General features: G+C 43.9%; 1 long non-coding RNA gene across 1 annotated transcript; it reads right to left on the reverse strand.

The window, feature by feature from the left end:
• Positions 1–312: 312 nt before the first annotated feature.
• On the reverse strand, positions 313–10,656 carry LOC125613781. Its single transcript, XR_007344359.1, has 2 exons — positions 10,519–10,656; positions 313–1,714 (listed from the first exon to the last, which is right to left on the reverse strand). It is a non-coding gene; the product is annotated as an uncharacterized LOC125613781 (long non-coding RNA).
• Positions 10,657–11,420: the final 764 nt, after the last annotated feature.

Raw genomic sequence — 11,420 nt, forward strand, 5'->3', positions numbered from 1 at the left:
CATCCTGCCTTCTCTCATTTATACTCCCTGAGGGCAGAATATGTAGGTCACTGCAGTGCAGTCCCAGTAGAGATCAGAGCTGTAAGGGGGTATCAGTGATGCAGCATGCAGCAGGGACAACAGACACCATGCAGTAGGGCCCCATGGAGCATGTCCCTGTACTGGTCCATAGTGGAAATAACCCATATGAGTGCCAAGGTCAGAACTTTGTCTTTTCCATTTATCTTAGTTGGCAAACACAGGGATGCTGAACTCTCTTTGCTTTTGGATATAGAGTGACACAAGATTCCAGCAAAAAGCCAAAACAAACCATCACTTGTGAAAGGACACATTTTATTCAAAATCTTTCCATTAGTCTGGCCTCCTATAGTTTCACTCAAGGGACCATTCTCATTGCTCTCAGCATGGTTTCAATGGACTTTCTGCATCACAGGACAAATCATATTTGAACAGGACACTATAAAGTGTTACAGTTTTCAATATGAGGTGTCCCCCAGAAGCTCCTGTGTGAGACAATGCAAGAAAGCTTTGAGGTGAAAATACAGAGTTATAGGAGCTTTAATGCATGCATAGGATTAAACAAGAGATAAGCGTAAGCAGGTAGGTATTGGCTGGAAGAAGTAGTTCCATGTGAACATGCCTGGAGGTTTCCATTTTGTGCCCGGTGAGTTGCTGTCTCTGTGCTTCCAAGTGGCCATGCCTGAGCTGCTTTCTTAAACAACACTCTTCTGACATGATGTTCGGCCTCATCTTGGGCCCAGAGTTAGGAACACAGCTGACTAATGGTCTACCTCTGAATCTAAGAAAGATAAATTTTTCCTCCTCTAATTATTCTAGGCATCTCTTTCATACAGACAAAAAAAGCCAACTAGAATAGAAATAGGTATCAACATGTGAGTTGTTTGCAGTGACTTGCCTGAATATTTGGTTCAGGAACTTGTGGAGACTTTGGTAATTGGGATAGATACTTTGAATAGTTTAGAGATGTAAGCTACAAAATCTTTGAACATTGTAAGTGAATCTTATCAAGTAATTCTGGTGGAAGCTCTAAAGAACAAAATGCTGATAGGATTGTTGCTAGGAAACACTGTGCTCATGAGTTTGCACAGAAGAAGGACTCTGCTGGAAAAGGGACTAGGAGACATTTATGTTACATTCTGGCAAAGATATTGTCTACTTTATGCATATGTCCTTTCACATTCCTGTGGCTAAACTTAGAGGTGATATTCTCAAATCTGATGGAGGAAATGTCAAGGAAGCACAGAATTCAAGCAGTGATGTGGATTTTTGCTAGCAGCTTTTATTCATGTTTACTGGGAGAATGTGGAGCACAAGGAAGAGTGTAAGCTTGCATTTTGGTCAGAAAAGGGGGAGTAATTCTGGGACTCAGGAATTGTGGTTGTTAACGCATTACAGTCACCAAAGAGATTCTAAAGAAATTACACAGACACAGTAGAGAAGTAGCTTAAGGTCATTTCAGGAATTGGCCAGATTCACAAATCATGTTCACAAGATATGAAAATACAAATTCCACAGAGAAGAGAAACTGCTAGGAAGTTTGTTGTCCATGCTCACTCGGCCACACAAAACTTGCCCCCTCCATGGTCCTCAGAGGCTTGGCTACTGCTTGAGATGTTGGCAGACACTGGCTACAAGCATGCGGATCCTGGAGTTAGATGGTCATAAAGGCTTCTACAAGATTGCAAAGGTTGGCCTGGAAGGTAAAAGTGTAACAAAGTGAGAATTCATGTAAGTAGGCCCTAAGAGGGACGTGTGTGCTGTTGGAGAAGAAGTTGAAGCTTCAGTAATGACCCCTGGGACTAAGAGATGCTGGCAATGTGGACTATATGTCAGGAGATTGCTGGCTAAGGATACAGTTTGCCTATGTGAGAGGACATGGGTCAAGGCTGCCCAAGTCCTTTGGAGCCCACTGTCCACAACATGTACCCAGATGCTGAGCATGGGGAAAGAGGAGTTGTTAGGCAGCTGCATTTTGGTTTTGATCATAGCCAGCTTTACTTTCTGTGTGCTTATTTCTCCCTTTGGAATGGAAATACATACTCTGTGCCACTGTTCATTGGTTATACATGAGTTGATTTTTATTCCTACAAGTTCTGAAAACCAAGAGTTTAATTTGAGTCCCAGAAGAGACTCTGAACTTGCAGTTTGGGGCAATGCTGAAACTATTTATATTTGGGCATCTACTGGAAATATACTGCAAACATTTTCCAGGGTGAGATGTTAATAGCTTTGGGGGATCATGGGTGGCATATAAAATTTTGGAGTTCAGTGTACCTCAAAAGCTGAAGTGAGATAATATGGGAATGATCAGAGGTTGAAATTAGTACATTATGATATGGGTGCCATAATCTATGAATAAATCCATTGGGTGGATTCATAATTTGGTAGAAGTGCTGCATTGGGTGGTAAATGGAGAAGGTGCATGTCTGGAAGAAGGAGGTCACTGCGGGCATGTCCTTGGAGATTATATTTTGTCACTTAGTCCTCCTTTCTTTCTGCCTCATACAAGCCATGAGTTTAGAGGCTTCCTACAAATACCCTTCTTCCATGAGTGTCTGTCTCTTCCCATAGACTGAGACCTCTGAAACACAAAATTTCTGCATTACCTTGGGTCAGAGCAGAGCAGCCTAACATAGACAAGGAGATCTCTGAGAAATGTGGTCCTAGTAAACAGCAAGAATAAAGCATCCCATCATTTCAGAAATAGATATGTGTGTATGTGTGAGTGTGTGTGTGTCCAACTATATATATATATATATATATATATATATTTGTACTTTTTTCCAATCAAACTGTCCATGCTCACTCGGCCACACAAAACTTGCCCCCTCCATGGTCCTCAGAGGCTAACATCAAAGAGGCAGGCACCATTACTGGCTCCTGAGTTCCTTTCACACACCATTCTAATCATTTTCTAAAAGTGTACTATGCTGGAAATGATTGAGTAAACATGAGTAGAGCTGTTCAGGGGTAACTGGTGGCAGTTTTGATTGGGTAATTGATAAATCTAGATGACCTCCTCATGTCAAGCAGAATCCAAACAGGTATCATTTGGAGTCACGTGGTATGAATGTCAAATAACCAATAGGAAAGCAGCCCCAGAATAGCACTCTGAAGAGATGAGAATCACTTGGTGGGAGAAGAAGCATTGCAGAGTCACGAGGAGCTCTACACTCAGACTAGCAGTGGACATTGGGCCTTACTCCCTGTCTGGGGGCCTTCCTCTGACCAACAGGGATTAGTCCCAAGCCCTTTCTCTGTCATGCATTCCATCCAGAAGTCACAATAGGTGAACTCAACAGTGCTCCTTTGGTCTCCAGAGGAACAGGTGTCCCAACCAAGCTCCTTTGGTCTTCTCACTGGTGTCAAGTTGGCCCTCCCCAGCTGATCTGAATGGTCAATTTCTGAGCAAGTGTGGTTGCAGGCCAAGCCACCTGTCCCTTTTGGACCATCAGGCATGCCTGACCCATAAGGCTTCCATTCCGTACCAGGATCACCGAGCTGCTCCAGCAGTTGCCATCAAAACAGCCTCCAGGCACTTCTGCCAGGATCTCCATCCTCCCAGGCCTGGATCAGCTGCCTCAGAGGCCTTCTCCTACAGGTGCTGCCCTCCTCTCAGGAGATCCTGCCCCTGGTCTCCTGGTGCCTCCCTGATAAAAACAGTGCTGTCTTACACCAACTTATAGATGTTCAGACCATCCAGAACAGTAAGGGTCCCTCCTCCTCACTGCAGACCAGTATTCCTGCTTTCAAGAGTAGAGCAAGTCCACTGGGCTGTGCAGAACATGACACCTACTCAACACCGTATTCCTCATTCAGAGAAAATGGAGCTGACAATCAAAGAGCAGCATGAAGAATTAGTGGTCCACCAGGAAGAGGAGGAGATTCCCAAAGAAACAGTCATGAGGTTCTGGAACTGCATGCCTTGAGAACAGAGGAAGAATCATCAGTAGAGCCTCTGAAGACCCAGGGAGACCTCAGTTCTATGAAATCCACTCCTGAGTCTGGAGAAGGAAACACATTTCAAGAGAAGGCCCAGGACATTCCCAAAATCTTCTCTGTGGGGGACCTGTTATCTGCAGCTCCCACAGACCTGCTGCAAGAGGGCTGCCCATGGCTCAGGCTGATGCAGAGGCAGCAGTGCTGCCAGAGCCAGACCCCCAGCTGCTCCTCACTTCCAGAGAAGTGGGCCAAAGAAAGGCTGGAGAAACACCATCTGCCCAGCTCTCCAGGCTCCCAGGGCGCAACCAATGTGGTGCATGGAAAAAACAATTTCTGTGGTCCATCAGAGAGCCGTCTTCAAGCCAGAGCTTCTACCTGCAGGCCCCAAAATAAGAAAGAAGACAATGTCTATGGCCCTGCCACTGTAGCAGCCCTGCCATTAAGATGGTCTGCTGCCACCTGCTAAGAGGCCCCTCTAGTGTCTGGAGAAAACACAGGAACCCTGCTCACAGAGGTTCTAGGTGCAAAGAAGTTGTTGAAGAATAAGATGGAGGCCTTGGAAGTGAGGATAGAAACTGTGGATGCCTCTACCACCACACTGCCTGTCTATTCATGTGCCCCACCTGGGGACCATGATGAGATGACTAATGGACCCCAAACCAGACACCTCCCACATCCCAGATATCCAGCCAGCAATAAGTGGCAACTAAGCCTGCTGGACACCTAAACCTCTCTGTCCATCCTCCTTCCCTCTCGCTAAGTAATGATGAGTGGGGAATCCCTTCTTCTTTTCTCCTGCTTCATCCCACTAACCCTGATCTCCCATGAGGCCCAGTCCCAATGAGGGAGTTACCCTACATAGTTTCATATCCCTCCTCACCTGAGAATCACTGTGGCACCTCCCATTTTTCACTTTCCCACACCCCATATCCAGGTCCCCCACCCCTCCAAGCCTACCCCCTGCAGAATGGATCCTCAGCCTCCAGGTGCCTTGACTCTCCTCCCCTTCTTCCTCCTCATCCATCTGTTCCACCTTCCACTGGTCCTCACTTTGCTCCTCCTCCTGGTCCTCTTCTATTTCATATATATATATATATATATATATTTCTAACATATATAATTCTAACATATATATAATTTATTCTAACATATGTATATGTGTGTGTGTATACACACACACACACATCTATTTCTGAAATGATGGAATGCAGTATTCTTGCTGTTGCCGAGGACCACATTTCTCAGAGATCTCCTTGTCTATGTTAGGCTGTCTGCTCTGCTCTGACCCAAGGTAATGCAGAAATTTTGTGTTTCAGAGGTCTCAGTCTATGGGAAGCCAGCTCCATGGCTCTGGTCATGAGGTGAAACAGACTATCATGGAAGAAGAGTATTTTGCAAGAAGCAAAATGCGGAATGTTTTCTTTGATATAAGGAGGCTGATTCATAGTGGGATGGGAGTGGGGGAGCATGGGAGGAATAGGCGAACTCTAGATAGGGCAGAGGGGTGGGAGAGGAAGGGAGGGAGTATGGGGGTAATTAATGATGCTGGAATGTGATGATCATTATTATCCAAATTGCAGGTATGAAGACACAAATTGGTGTGAATGTACTTTGTATACAACCAGAGATTTGAAAAATTGTGCTGTACCACATTCCACTGTCATATATAAATAAAAAATTTAAAAAAGTTCATCTTGCCTGACTGATCTGAGGTCAATTGGAATTTGTACACAGGTTAGTAAACAAGATATTCTTCCATGTATACAATACTTTTTAAAAGAAAGTTCAATTTGCATAGCAACAATCAGAGTTAAGTCATTTACATAAGATTGAAAAGCATTTTTATAATGAATGTAAATATTTCAACATAATGGTACTTAAAATAATTTAAAAGAAAAATGTGAACTTAGACCTTCTTATGCTTCTTTTACATTTACATCTCCTTTCTGTATTCCCAATTGTTTAAGGAAGCTATTTCAAGAAAATCTTCTTTCAGAATAAATTGCCTTTTCCCATTTGTTATGAAGTTTTAGACAAGAACACCATATATGTTCTTTCCTTTACTGTGGAATAAGTGCTGGAAAAATAATAACAGAACTTTACTACATAATGAAGAGCATTTGTAGATATTCTAAGCATCTGTAAACTCTCTGATGAAGTCTGTATACTGGACTACCCCACAGGTTGGCTTACATTAATTTTTGAGAAATATAATGTCATATGGAAAACTATTTAACTAGAATTTTAAAAATAAAAGGGTATTGTTTTGTCTTCTGTAAAAAATGATATGGAATTTTTTCTGTGGTAGTCACATTTTTGTCACTGTTACCAAAATACCTAACAAGAACATCTTAGAGGAGGAAAACATATTTTCACAATATCAGAGGTTTCTGTCCATGGTCAGTTGGCACCATTGTTCTGGGCCAGAGTAGAGGCAGAATGTCATGGACAACACGCACGACAGAGGAAAGCTACCCTGTCCCATGACAGCAGGAGTGCAGAGAGACAGAGCAAGCTCCTGGAGAAAAACTATAACCCATAAGGGCATGCTCCCAGGGACCTCCTTCCTGCTGACTCACATCACCTGCTGGCAGTTACCACTAAGTACCTTAGTCCTCTAAAATCATCCTCTCAAAGCCATCAGGATTAGCACACTGTTAGGTCACAGCACCCATAATCTAATCACTTCACTGTGAGCATTCCTGCATTGTCTCCCATGAGCTTTGGGGGACAACTCACACCAAAGCATAACACATTTTAATTGACAAAGAGCAAGTAGTTTTTGCTCAGTGTCTAAGTAGTTTTATCATCACCAAAATATAGATGCTGTAATTCTGTCCATCCTGTGGCCTGGTGAAACTGCTTTTTAATACTTGTACTAAAGCTCCTTCAGACTGAATCACCACAGCAACATGTTGGCTAATAAATATACCCAATTAGGTCCCATCTCAAGTACAACTTCCAAGGCAGTAGCATCAGGTACCACGACTTACTGAATGTAGCAGTTGTTCCTGTGCCCACTGGAGTCTTTGACATGCAGCTGTATTTTTGAATGATGCTTCTCTAAATACAAGAGTTGTTCGCTGTTAAAAGCCCCACACTGCTTTGGGCTGCATCTTCACACTGCAGTGCCCCTTCAATTAATGCTAGAACAACCAGCACTAGAGCCTCCAAAGTCCCCCAGAGCCACAGACAGCAATGAAATATCCAGGTGCTGCATGAAAGTTAATTTTTCAAAGACTTAACAGGTCAAAACAATCTGTTTAGAAGGTGGTGCAAAATCATAAAAATGCCAATTAAGCATATGTTATGCCTTCTTTCTCCACAAGAGGAGTGTCTAGAGTGGATTCACATACTCTTACTCTTAGTGTAACCCCAAACCTCTTAAATTCTTCTGCAAATTGACCTGCATTTGCATTGGCTAGATCTTGTATAGGAAGGAATCTTACTTCATACACATGACATTCATTGGAAAAAAGATAGCCTCTTCAACAAATGGTGCTGGGCATACTGAAAATCCATGAGTAAAAAATGAAATTAAACCCTTATCTCTCACCCTGCTTGAAACTCAACTCAAAGTGGATGAAGATTTAAGCACCAGAACAGAGACCCTGAGCCCAATAGAAAAACAAGTAGTCTCATATTGGCTGAGGAAATGACTTCATTAACAAGACCCTAAAGTGCAAGAAGTACAATAAAGAGTCAATAAATGGCATGGATTCAAACTAAACCTTTTCCTTAGTAAAAGAAACAATAACATGAAGAGGGAGCCTACAGAATAGGAGAAACCTTTACCACATGCACCTCAGATAGAGCATTAAATTCCAGAATATATAAAGAACTCAAAAAACCTAACACCAAAAACAAACAAATAACTCAATTAATAAATGGGCTAAGGAACAGTACAGAAACTTCACTAAGAAGAAATACAATCAGTCAACAAACATAGGAAAAAATGATTAACATCTCTAGCAATTAGAGAAATGCAAATCACAACTACTCTAAGATTTCATCTCACTCCAGTCAGAATGGCAATTAGCAAGAATACAAGCAATAGTAAATATTGGTGAGGATGTGGGAAAAATGTACACTCATACATTGCTGGTGGGACTGCAAATCAGTGCAACCACATTGGAAAACAGTATGGATATTCCTCAGAAAACTTGGAATGGAGCCACCATTTGACCCAGTTATCCTACTCCTAGGTTTATACTCAAAGCACTTAAAATCAGTATAATACAGTAATGCAGCCACATTGAAGTTTATCAATTCACAATAGCTAAACTGTGGAATGAACCTAGGTGCCCTTCAACAGATGAATGGATAAATATAAGTGGTATATATACACGATGGAATATTACTCAACCTTAAAGATGAGGGAAATTATGGCTTTTTCTGGAAAACGGAAGGAGCTGGAGAATATGATGCTAAGCAACATAAGACAATCCCCCAAAAATAAAAGGCCCAGTGTCTTCTCTGATATGCAGATGTTAATTCACAACTTTGGATTAGAGAGAGGAGAGTGAATGGAGGGAAGGGGGTATGGGCATAGGAAGTATAATAGAATGAATCAGACATTTTTACCCCATGGGCATATATGATTACATGACCAGTGTGATTCTGCTTCATATACAACCAGAAGAATGAGGAGTTATACTTCATTTATGTATGATGTGTCAAAATGCATTCTATTCTCAAGTATAACTAATTAGAACAAATTAGAAAAACAAAAACAAAAAAAACCCTGACTATATATTATTTGATTTTCAGTCACAAAAGGGGGAAAAAGGAAGGTAAGTAACATACAATCCTGTTCCTTTAACCTTTCCATGTGAGCACTGCATTTAACTGAATAGGTATTGGATTTGATTGAATGTGGCATATGTGCAAATAGTGATATATTACATATCTATAAACAGCAACTCCATCAGTCCTCAGATTGAGAAATGGTGACAGGGTGTCACCCAGGTCATAAGGGAATTCTCAGCAGCTGTGGGATTCCAGGACTGGGATGTGCCCCATCCATCCTTGAAGCCACAGTGCCCCTGCTTGAGGCCAGGACTGCTCGCCCACAGCACTGCAAATCTGGGTGCAGTGGGTGGTCCTGCCTGCATCAGCAGCCTGGGAGACTCTGAAGGCCAGCTTTTCCCAGTCACTGACCATGGCCCTGATGAGTTGGGAGTTGGACAGGAGGAGTGGTTGTCAGTCCCTGCAGAGTAAGAGACTGAACCTCTCCAGTGGCATCTCCATCAGGGACACAGTGGGCAGCCCCCCCGCCCTGAGTCACACACCCTGGTGCCAGCAGCACCTGCAGCCTCTGCATCTGGATAAAGGAGACATGGAGCCTCAGCCTGGCAGCAGGAGGAGCAGCTATGGAGTGGTGATGGATTTCATGGGAGAGTATTCTGGGGCTGCTTAAATGAAATACGTGGATTGTCCCATCCTCTTGTCTCCACTTGTGAGCTCACACAGTAGCAGCCTCTGCAGAGCTCCCCTCAGTGTGTCCGGTTTCTTCTTATGTCAACTCCCAAAAAAATGAGCCAAGCACTTTAGAACATGGGCACCTATTTGTCTTACTCTGCATCCACCCCCTGAATCCCACACTTCCCCTCTTCCTCTTAGTATCCTTTCATCTCCTTCTTCCTGTAAAACCGGATTCTGGTGCAGGAGGTTTTTATTCTCCCCTCATCTCCCCACAATGGTGGGGCACATACTCATCCCAGACAAAACACTCCTGAACTATCCAGTCCTCACTATGCCCTGATGTTGACAGTGAGGAAGAGAAGGTGATGCTGCTGCACATCCTGAACCTGCAGAGAGTGGGTGCACTGCTCTCCCTCCACCTGGCAGATGACAGAAGAACTTTGTCTCCTGGCTGCAGGTTGTGCCTGTGAGAATTCCACCCCCCAACCCGTGGCCTGTCCTCCTGCCTTCTGCCATGTGCAGACACAGCAAGAATGCCCTCGGCAGTCCAATGCTCAGCACCTGGATCTGGGACTCCATGGTCTCCAGGGCTGTGAAAAAGGAATTTCTCTTCCTCTTAGATGACCATCCCCAGGTAATTTGTTGCAGAGCAGAAAGAGTCTAGGCAGAAGTAAATATAATTCCAAATAAGATATTCTGGGCTTGTTGACCAAGAGGTCATCACCAATCAGAGCCCAAGACTAGATGTTTGGGTGACAAGGGGAGAATGAGCTCATCTCCTGCAAAAGGTCAACTTTTCATGTAGGGCTAGAAAAGGTGGTTACAAACACAGCACACTCAAAGGCCATGGAATCAGATCTCATGACACAAGGTCATTAAGATATGAAAAATATAAAGAGACCTGCATTCAGACATATTTTTGAATTCAAAACTCCTTCCCCAGGTTCAAAAGCAGCAGTGTCCTCCAGCTGTTATAGAGACCTGATCCCTTAGTGTTCTACCTTCAGTGTGTGACTGTCTAGTGGTCATCCCATTAATTTCTGAAGACAAAGATGCTCTCTAGGATCCAACCATACAAAGCAGAAACATAAACACTGTGTGGCTACTGGGTGCCTTTGCCATTGCTCCTACCTCTGAGTCCATGCTGAGTGAACAACATCTTCTTGCCCTGACTTCCATGTTGTCAGGCCTTCCCTGGGTTCTGTGCAATCAGAAGGTAGTTTTGGGAATCTACGCCTATGATTTGGAAGTTCTTCAGGGAGATCCACAGGATGTTCTACAAGAACATAGAGTAAGTGTCAGTACATGGGTCTGGTTGCAGATTTCTCAGGCAGCAGTGTATGGACACAGGGCTGGAGTGGTTGGAGGTGATTGAAAAACACCCAGAGATAGAGTTGCTTGGGACATGATCTATGGTGGACAAAGAAAGGTAAAGGCATGGATCAGTAGTGCATGAGAAGCAGACCCTTGGCTTCTCCAGCTGAAGTCCTGCTAATCAACGTGGGATAGTGAATTTACTAATGGGTCAATACATAATAAATGCACTGTACAATTCAATGACAGCATCTTACCACTCCTCCTGCCCATTGTGGAGTCTTGTCAACTCCCCACTGTTCTCTTTCAATGATTCATGATCATTTGGCTTCCTTGTATCTCCATCTGCTTCTATTATGTCAATCATCTCTTCTAGAAGAACTTTAAAATTCTTGAAAGAGGTGCAATGTCCAGTGCTCTCCTTGGTGGGATGGCCGGTGCACTGCTGGCTGTGTTGCCTACTGACCTGAGGCCCTAGACACTGGTACAGACCCCGCTGGCCAGGCACGCACTGTCTACCATGGTCTTCTGCCTTGCCAGATCCCACTGAGGTATCCGTGGAGGCTGGTCCCCAGCAGGATAGCCGCGCTGCTGGGGCCGCCCTCTACCCCTGTCTGGGCTGCTTGTGGCATGGAGGGCGCGGCTCTGGCTGCGCGTTCAGCCCGGAGCCAGGAGGTGTGCAAAGGCACTGGTGGCTGCTGCGCAAAGTTGGTGGCCGC

Source organism: Marmota marmota, unplaced genomic scaffold, assembly GCF_001458135.2.
Source record: "Marmota marmota marmota unplaced genomic scaffold, marMar, whole genome shotgun sequence".
In the NCBI taxonomy this organism is placed as follows: Eukaryota; Metazoa; Chordata; class Mammalia; order Rodentia; family Sciuridae; genus Marmota; species Marmota marmota.